Here is a 10,557-nt window from a genome sequence, read left to right as displayed (position 1 = left end):
TACTCTTCTCTACCTGCAATCTATTATTCCCACAGCATATGTTTAAAAATTAAAACAAATAATGTCACCACTGTTCATGAACTCTTCAGGAGCTTTCTGTACATTTGGAATAAATTCTGACCCCCTTACCAAGACTTAAAAGGTCATGGTGATCTGTCTCCAAACTGTTTTTCTGGCCCGGTCTCTTAATGCTTAGTGTTCTGGCCACATCCTTCTTGCTTCTCTAGCACACCAAAGCTTTCTTGACACAGCACTTTGCATCAGCCCTTCTCTTTTCTTAAAGCACAGCATGTGTGCATGGCTATTTTCCTTTAGGCCTCAGCTGTGATGTTAGCAAAATCTTCCTTAGCCATCGTATTGCTGTGGGGTCTTTTCTCCATAGAATTCAACAATAGCTAAAATTACCTTATTTATCCATTTACCATTTGTTCTCCTTTTCTCTCAGTATACTAAAAGGCACATAGGTATAGGGACATTTTCCATCTTATTTTCTATTATCTCCAATGCCACAACTGTCTTGATAAATATTTGCTTAATGACTATATAATTATAGCTTGGTTCAAAGGTGATCCAATTTATTATAATTTGGCCAAAACTCCCATCAGGATAAAAATCTGTATGGCAAGAGGAGATGGTTTCTAGGCTCGAGTGTTTTTTTTATTTAAATTTTATACTTCCTATCTATCAGGGCTATGCAAACCGTGAGAGGTTTGTGACTGTCTTTTTAAACCACATGTGATCATGTTAAGTCTCAAGAACCAAGTTTCAAGTTGAGAATTATGTGAAATATATGTAAAGGCTACAAGATGACAGAATTTTTATGAAGAATAGCCTAGATACCATCCAAAAGAAAAAAAACCTGACTTCTGACAAGTTCCCCTAAACAAAACTTTCCACCCTTCTATATTCCTCTCATCCAGAACCCATACTCTGACTCACTGTACTCAAGAGACTTTGCAGACTTGCGGCTCCTTCCTCTGTTTTTTTTTCTAATCTTGAACAGCACCTTTATCAGTTGTGATATTAACATGAAACAGATGACACATTCGAAATCAGAAAATGTGAGGAAAGATTAGTAGGGGAATTAATTTCCTAAAGAGATGTGGCAGGAGGACTGGTGCAACTATTTGGAGACTTCCCAACCCCTAGATCTTACAGTGACCAAAATTCAGAGTTAAGTGTCTGAGGACGGTCAGACCACAGCTGGCTTTCGGGGAATTTGGCCAACTGGTTGCACACTAGCAAGCAGGGAGCCACACAATAACCGGCCCTTCTCACTTCTCCCAACCTGCACACATCTCCTGCTGGTGCCTCCCAACGGCCCACAGAGGCCATTCATACATGTTCTCTCTCCCCGCCCTCCTCCAACAGGGAGGATGCAGACAAGGGAGAGTATGTTTGAAGTTACAAAAAGAAGACAGGCAGCACCTCTCCCCTTCTGTCCTCTCTATTGTTTGTGACCCAACTGTAACAAATCTGAAAGGATTAAACCCAAATCTGCCACTTTGCTACGGAAGTCCTTTCTGAGAACTCCGTGTGCTCTGAATATCCACATTCTACTCCTCAGACTGTCAGTGTTTCCTCCTCACAGTTTTGTCCTTTCTCCTGGAACATACGCTAACCTCAACCTGGAGAGAATGGAGTGGCAAAAAGTGCAGTACACCTTAAAGGGCTTCCACATTTTCTCTTCCAAACTCTTCAGGGAAGTGACCTACTCCTCTTGCTCCTCTTCTGTTATCACCTCCTCTCCACGTGGCCATACCAACATTTTCCCACTAAATCTTCAAATATCCACTACAATCATTTTAAGTTCAGCCTACTTCTAAACAAATCACCTTATCTTTCCTCAATTTTCCATCCTTTTTTCTCTGTCTCCTAAGGCATTGTAATCTGTAGAGTTGGCCCCTTGGCAATCTTTCTACGTGCTGTTTTAATTTTGTCCTAATTCTGGATAGTATTAGGTCTTCTTGCTATTCCTCGCTATTCAATCCCTAATTTATTTAATGCCATGGCTTGAGATATTTTTATTTAGTATTTTGCACACTGGCAACGCCTCTGATTCCATTTTTATCCAACTAAATAAGTATTTCCTCCCACTTGATCCACATTCAAGCCTGTTACTTATCTTGGTTTATACTTTATCCTTCTAATATTGTGGGAGAAAAAAATAATCTATTTATTCTACCAAATCAATTGGTAGCCAAGTCCTTTTACACTGCCTTCTGTACTATCTCTACTATCAATTTACATCACCACCACCTACAAGATTTAAGCCTTAATAATTTTTGGCTAGAGTGTTGAAGCCCTCTCATGTGTTTCCATCCCTTCAGATTCTTCCTCAACCAAACTACCCTTCTCACCACTGGCCAAAACCATCTTATAAAATCACAGAACTTATAAGGTAATTTCCCTGAGGAGAAATTTTCAATGGAGCTTCCATTGCATTCTGAATAACTAACTCCTACACTAATGCATGTAAGAAACTTCCCAGAGAGCCTATAATAACCTAGTTAATGTTTTATTTTTTTATTTGGCATTAAATATTCCAAAAAATAAAACTTAATATGTCAGTTAAAATGCAAATATTATAAAAATTTTACTAAGTCACTGAGAAAAAAAATTTCTTTTGAAATTATTTAGCATGATATTTTAGTTGTTTTCATGATTCATTTTCTGATTTTTCATTAGATGTGGACAAGGGAGGAAAGCACTGAAATCTGCACGACTTTATGACATTTTCCAATTAAAATATTTTCACTATCATTGATAATTAGTTTTGTCTTATTCTTTTATTCCACATCTATTGAATTTCATGGCAAGATGCAGACTTCCTTCCACTAAACTAAGGATTTTAACTGTAGAATTAGGTCTTACTTTTTTGTATTATGGATGATATTCTTTAAAAGTGTAATAGGGAATGACTATAATTTTGATATTAATTATATATAATAAAAGTATCTTTATAAGAGCTCTACAGAAAAGAATCTAGGTACTTCATGCAAAATTAATTGTACTTTTAGAAAAAAATTTTAATTTTTTTCAAAATGAAACATTAGAGTATAGCAACAATAAAATGTAGTGGGAGATTATATGAAAAGACATTTGAAACAATGTACGTTAAGGGGAAGGGACTAGACATTGCATCCAGGGTAGCCCAGGGAGTCACTAGTCAGAAGCAGGCACAACAATTTCTGAAAGGAACTCTAGGAGATTGGCCCCCACAGGGTCAGGAAGCCAAGGAGAAGCAAACACATATTCTGTAGATGTTGGCAGTGAAAACACCACCCCCTTCTATGGGTGACTTTACTCCCCTACAGCATCTGGGGCATACAAATTTATTGGCTCTCTTCATTCTTACAGTCTCTCCTCCAGGTACACTCAGAGCCTGCCAACTGAAAGACAAGGAGACTGGCTTCAACAGCACTAGCCTGGCTGTTGCAGGACTATCCTGGGGTACAAGAAGAGCTTTTCCCAGAACACCTGAGGTTGCTGCTCAAAGCAATGTCTCAGAAACCATCCAAGAGCCCCTCTACCCCTCTGACAGATGTCACGCTGAAACCATTCATGGTAACTGTGCAGACTGAGCACAGCAATGGCCAGCCCCATGTCGACCACCAAGATCACCCTGTTAGTGTTGGGGCCTGCCAACTCATCAACTTGCTGTATGTATTCTTCCTGCTTCTCTCAGCAGAACAAGAGCCAGGCAAGCTGCCTGAAGAAGCAGGTGGAGAACTATGAGCTGAAGACCCTGTGACAGAGGGTCAGCCAGTCCAATAGCCAGGTGCACAAGCTTCAGGAGAAGCCGCAGTTTCTTAAGCGAGTACCCTACCTAAGCAGCCTACTGCTGCCAGCTGGGAGCCCCCCAAGATCAACCTAGTGGTGGAGCCACTGTCCTGGGTGCTGGGTATCTGGCTGTCAGATCCACCAGGACTTACCTGATGCTACAACCCTTCTAGTAACTAGAAGAGGTGAACATCTTGCATATGGGCCAGCCCATGTAGAACTTCTGGTTTAACATTTTCCACCCTGACACATAAACCATGCATAAAGAATGTGGCTTCATCCACCAGAAGCCCAAAACCAACAAGGTGGCCTTAGCACCCAGAACTCAGGTATTGTGGAGGTGGAGGGTAATGTGAACCAGTGGGAACTGTGCATGATGTCCCATTCCAGCACCAGTCCATCCTTGCCAACGAGCCCCCCCATGGGGCAGATTACCTGAAAATTCAGGTTGTACTCTGAAGGTAAATTGAACAGGCAACCACAACCCAGCCCATGACTCAGCATCTTCATATTACCTACAAGAAGGTTCCCTCCTTATGCAAAGTAAGACTTTGACCTGGGTGGGGCCTGGCCACCTATGTATCATGACACTTCAGCTTCTCAGTAGATGCTCCACAGCAGGTGTGGGTGTGACCACAGTTCTCTGTGGGTTCAATAGTGTTGCCACTTGTACCTTTAATGCCATAGAAAAAAACAAAGGCCTAAAAAAAATTAAAAAAGAAAAAAGGAAGAAGGGACTCCACACAGATAAACGATTTAAATGATTTTTATTAGCAAAATGAAATTTACAATGGATAAAACTAATTACTTACATGCTTATTGCTACAAATATTATTTGAGGTTTCTATGATTTAATACTGCTATACAGGTGAAGCAAGAATTGAAGCAAGAATTTGGCTAATAGCCATGTTCATTAGTATTTCTGAGTAATACAATCCTTGAAAAATTAAACCTTTTCACTTTCACATAATTGTTCTTAGAATTATTTTATGAATCAAAATATACACTAATTCAATACAGGATCATGATATTAAATTATATTTTTAGCAACTGTAAGAGCAGAATAACACTAACATACCTTGAACTAGTTACACTGTCATCAAGACATAATGTAAATCATCTTCAAAAATAAAGAGTCTGTTTAATGTCAAGATAACATAAAAATGAAGTGATTATTAATCTAAAATAGACATTCAGACATGAATGTCTAAAAGTATCTGGTGAGGACTAAAATATCTGATGGAATGATTGCTAGGAAATATATTTTGACCTAATTATTATTATGTTATCTGATCATTTCAGCCTACCTGCTAGAGCATGCTCCATTAGCTAATTAGACTAGCTGAAATAAAAGACTAACTATGATCTTGATTAAAACATTCAAAAAGTTTTTTAATATAAAAAATACAAAATTAAAAATTTAGCCATGTTCAGCCAGCTGAAAATAACTGAGTGTCAACTGGCCAAAACCTATTGCCAAGTATACATTTTTGCAGTTTTTAGAGTATTAATAGTAGGTTTTAGTGTGTTATTAACTTCCAAGCTCAACAATAAGCACTCATCAGTATTCTCCTAACCTTTTCGGAATGAACTGCGTAGGACTTACTGTGAACTTCAGTGTTAATGTGGCCATCTAGTAACAGTGGCCAAATTTTAACAACATGGTCTCTCCCTTATACAATATATCATTGACAATAATGCTTTAAGTTTTTAGAACATTTTTAGATCCTTTATTTTCTTTTTACAATAAATGAATTTGTGAAATAGGGAGATCAGATATCTTTATCCTAACTAAAGGAAGAAAATAATTTATAAGAAAGTTAACTGACTTACTAAAATGTATACAAATATACAGAACAAAAAAACAGAACCTAGGCTCCTGGACATCCTATGTTTTTTGCAATGATCAACAAAACCTGAATGTCTCCAAAACATTTTATCATCACTGTTATCTCCAGAAACTGATCCACTGATAGGCTCAAGACAACCCACACTTCTATTTCTGTTACCACGGCAATTTCCTAATTAATATTGGTAGCTCATCTTTCCATTCTTTCTTTTTTTCAACAGAAACCACTCAGACTGTATCATCTCCCTCTTACTTCCCCAAAGGAGGAAAAGAATGATCATCAATGGCAAGAGGCAATTGTGGAAGCAACTTGAAGCCAGCTTCATGCTCAGGAGAGAACACCACCATGCCTCCTCATCATAGTCCTTTCTTTCAAAAAGGTATCTTTCAAAGATATCCGAACAGCATGGCCCTGACCTCTTTCTCTAACAGTCCATCCATAGCATTTCAGCAATATCACTTTTCCCACAAGGGATGCTGGCTAGATCCTTCTGTTACTCTGGAATGGAGGTTACAGCAACTCATATATTCATCTAGAGCCTAGGAAATCCTAGATTGCTCAGAAAAGGTTGTATTATCTCACATAAGTAAGATGACAGCTGAAAATATTTATTAGAGATTTAGGGCCAAATAATGCTTGATTGCCTCCTTACTTTCTCTGTTAATAAATATGTCTTAAAGAATATCACTATGGCAAATGTTAAAAAACAGGTTGTTCATAGGCCCAACCAAAAAGGATACAGTGACACAGGCCTACCCCAAGAAATAGGAAAAAGCTCAAATAAACAATTTGATCTTATACCTAAGGAACTACAAAAAGAAGAACAAACAAAACCTAAGGTGACTAGAAGGAAGGAGATAATAAATATCAGAGCAGAAATACATGACATGGAGCTTTAAAAAAATAGAAAAAAACAATGAAACCAAAGCTCGTTCTTTTTCTTTTTCTAATTTTAGAGAGAAAGTAAGCATGAACAGGAGAAAGGGGCAGAGGGAGAGGGAGGGAGGGTGGGAAGGAGGGAGGGAGAGGGGGAGAGAGAGAGAGAGAGAGAGAGAGAGAGAGAGAGAGAGAGAATAGAGAGAGAGAGAGAGAGAGAGAGAGAATATCTCAAGCAGGGTCCATGCTCAGCATGAAGCTTGATACAGGGCTGAATCCCATAACCCTAGGATCATGACTTGAGCTGAAATCAAGAGTTGGATGCTCGACCAACTGAGCCACCCAGGTGCCCCAAGAGCTTGTTCTTTGAAAATATAAAATTGATAAATCCTTAGCCAGACTCATCAAGGAAAAAAAAAGAAAGAATGAAAGAAAAAAGAAAGAAAGAAAGAAAAAAGAAAGAAAGAAAGAAAGAAAGAACTAAAATAAATAAAATCAGAAATGAAAGAGAAGTAACAACTGGCACCACAGAAATACAAAGAATTATAAGAGAATACTACAAAAAAAGTTATATGTCAACAAATTAGACAATATAGAAAAAATAGATAAATTCCTAGAAACAGATAACTCCTAAAACTAAACTAGGAAGAAATAGAAAATCTGAACAGACTGATTACTAAGAATGAAACTAAGTCAGTAATCAAAACTACCAAAAATATAAATCCAGGATCAGACAAATTTACAGGTGAATTCTATCAAACATGTAAAGATAAACTAATACCTATTCTACTCAAAGTATTCAAAAAAAAAAAAAAAAAACCAGAAGAGAAAGGAAAACTGCCAAATACATTCTTTAAGGCCAGCCTTACCCCAATACCCAAACCAGACAAAGACACCACAGGAAAAAAGAAAATTACTGGTCAATATCCTTGATGAATATAGATACAAAAATACTAAACAAAATATTAGCAACTCACATTCAATAATACATTAAGGGGATCATTTATCATGATCAAGTAAGATTTATTCTAGGGATGCAAAGATGGTTCAACATTTGCAAATCATCAATATGATACATCACAACAACAAAACAAAGGATAAAAATCATATGATTATCTCAATGAATGCAGAAAAAGCATTCAAGAAGATTCAACATCCATTCACATAAAAACTCTCAACAAAGTGGATTTAGAGGGAACATACCTCAACATAATAAAGGCCACATCTGGGGGAGCCTGGGTGGCTCAGTCGGTTGAGCGTCCGACTTCAGCTCAGGTCATGATCTCACAGCTTGTGAGTTCGAGCCCCGCATCAGTCTCTGTGCTGACAGCTCAGAGCCTGGAGCCTGCTTCTGCTTCTGTGTCTCCCTCTCTCTCTGCCCCTAACCCACTCACATTCTGTCTCTGTCTCTCTCAAAAATAAATAAACATTAAAAAAAAAATTTTAAATAAATAAATAAAGGCCACTTCTGAAACATCCAAAGCTGACATCATATTCAATGTTGAAAAACCGAAAACTTTCCCTCCTAGATCAGGAACAAGACAAGAATGTCCACTCTTGGGAAAAGATATTTGCAAATGACATATCAGACAAAGGGCTAGTATCCAAAATCTATAAAGAGCTCACCAAACTCCACACCCGAAAAACAAATAACCCAGTGAAGAAATGGGCAGAAAACATGAATAGACACTTCTCTAAAGAAGACATCCGGATGGCCAACAGGCACATGAAAAGATGCTCAACATCGCTCCTCATCAGGGAAATACAAATCAAAACCACACTCACCTCACGCCAGTCAGAGTGGCCAAAATGAACAAATCAGGAGACTATAGATGCTGGAGAGGATGTGGAGAAACGGGAACCCTCTTGCACTGTTGGCGGGAATGCAAATTGGTGCAGCTACTCTGGAAAACAGTGTGGAAGTTCCTCAAAAAATTCAAAATAGACCTACCCTATGACCCAGCAATGGCACTGCTAGGAATTTACCCAAGGGATACAGGAGTACTGATACATAGGGGCACTTGTACCCCAATGTTTACAGCAGCACTCTCAACAGTAGCCAAATTATGGAAAGAGCCTAAATGTCCATCAACGGATGAATGGATAAAGAAATTGTGGTTTATATACACAATGGAGTACTACGTGGCAATGAGAAAGAATGAAATATGGCCCTTTGTAGCAATGTGGATGGAACTGGAGAGTGTGATGCTAAGTGAAATAAGCCATACAGAGAAAGACAGATACCATATGTTTTCACTTTTATGTGGATCCTGAGAAACTTAACAGAAACCCATGGGGGAGGGGAAGGAAAAAAAAGAGGTTAGAGTGGGAGAGAGCCAAAGCATTAGAGACTGTTAAAAACTGAGAACAAACTGAGGGTTGATGGGGGGTGGGGGGGGGGGTGGGTGATGGGTATTGAGGAGGGCACCTTTTGGGATGAGCACTGGGTGTTGTATGAAAACCAATTTGACAATAAACTTCATATATTGAAAAAAAAAAAAAAAGAAAGAATGTCCATTCCTGTCACTTGTATTCAACATAGTACTGGATGTCCCTGCCATAGGAATCAGGCAAGAATAATAAAGAAAAGGCATCCATATTGGTAAGGAAAACAATGAACTACCACTATTTTCAGATGACATGATAGTGTACATAGAAAACCTTGAAGACCCCACCAAAAACTATTAGAATAAATGAATTCAGTTAAATTGTAGTATATAAAATTAATACAATAGTAGCATTTCTATACACTAATAACAAAGTAGCAGAAAGAGAAATTAAGAAAACGATTCCATTTACTATTGTACCAGAAAGAATAAAATACCTTGGAATAAGCTTACTCAAAGAGATGAAAGACCTACACTATGCAAACTAGAAAACACTGGTGAAAGAAAGTGAAGATGGCACAAATGGAAAGAAATTCCATGTTCGTGGATTGGAAGAATTAATATTGTTAAAATGTCCATACTACCCAAAGCAATCTACAGATTTAATGCAATCTCTATAAAAAGACCAATAGTATTTTTCAGAGCTAGAACAAAGACTACAACTGAACAATGAAAGACTCCAGACAGCCAAAGCAATTTTGAGAAAGAGAAAGAAAGATGGAGGTATCACAATGCCAGATTTCAAGATATATTACAATGCTGTTGTAATCAATAGAGTATGGTACATAAATCAGAGAAACAGAAAAGAGAGCCCAGAAATAAACCCACACTTATAGGGTCAATTAATCTATGATAATGGAGGCAAGAATATACAATGAGGATAAGACAGTCTCTTCAAAAAATGGTCCTGGGAAAACTGAACTGCTATGTTCAAAAGAATGAAACTGGTCCACTTTCTTGTACCATATAGAAAGCTAAATTCAAAATGGGTTAAAGACCCAAATGTGAGACCTGAAACCATAAAAATCCTAGAAGAGAATACAGGCAGTAATTTCCTTGATATCAGCCATTGAAACATTTTTAAAATATGTCTCCTGGGTAAGGAAAATAAAAGCAAAAGGAAACTATTGGGACTACATCACAATAAAAAAACAAAACAAAACAAAAAAAAACTTTTGCACAAGGGAAACTGTCAACAAAACAAAAGGCAACCTACTGCATGGGAGAAGATATTTGCAAATGATATATCTGACAAGGGGTTAATATCCAAAATATATCAAGAACTTACAACTCAACACCAAAAAATAAACAATCTGATTTTAAAAATGGACAAAGAACCTCAATAGACATTTTTCTAAAGATGTATAAATGGCCAACAGACACATGCAAAGATGCCCAACATTATTAATCATCAGGAAAATGCAAATCAAAGCCATGATGAGATATCACCTCACACTTGCTAGAATGGCTAAAATCAAAAAGAGAGGAAATAAGAGTTTGCGAGAATGTGGAGTAAAAGGACCCCTCACACACTGTTGGTGGGAATTTAAATCAGTACAGGTACTGTGGAAAATAGTACAGAGGTTCCCTAAAAAAGGTAAAAATACACATACCATATGATCCATCAATTCTATGACTGGATATTTGCTGAAAGAAAACAG

At 37.6% G+C, this 10,557-nt stretch overlaps 2 pseudogenes; one reads left to right on the top strand and one right to left on the bottom strand.

Annotated features, from left to right (window-relative positions):
- The first annotated feature begins 3,310 nt into the window (after window positions 1-3,310).
- LOC122229150 lies at window positions 3,311-4,338 on the top strand (annotated as a pseudogene).
- A 1,517-nt stretch (window positions 4,339-5,855) lies between these two features.
- Window positions 5,856-6,054, bottom strand: LOC122202291 (annotated as a pseudogene).
- Window positions 6,055-10,557: the final 4,503 nt, after the last annotated feature.

Source organism: Panthera leo, chromosome A1 (genome assembly GCF_018350215.1).
Source record: "Panthera leo isolate Ple1 chromosome A1, P.leo_Ple1_pat1.1, whole genome shotgun sequence".
Lineage (NCBI taxonomy): Eukaryota > Metazoa > Chordata > Mammalia > Carnivora > Felidae > Panthera > Panthera leo.
Note: the sequence above shows the minus strand (reverse complement) of the source record. Positions and strands in the feature narration are given on the sequence as shown.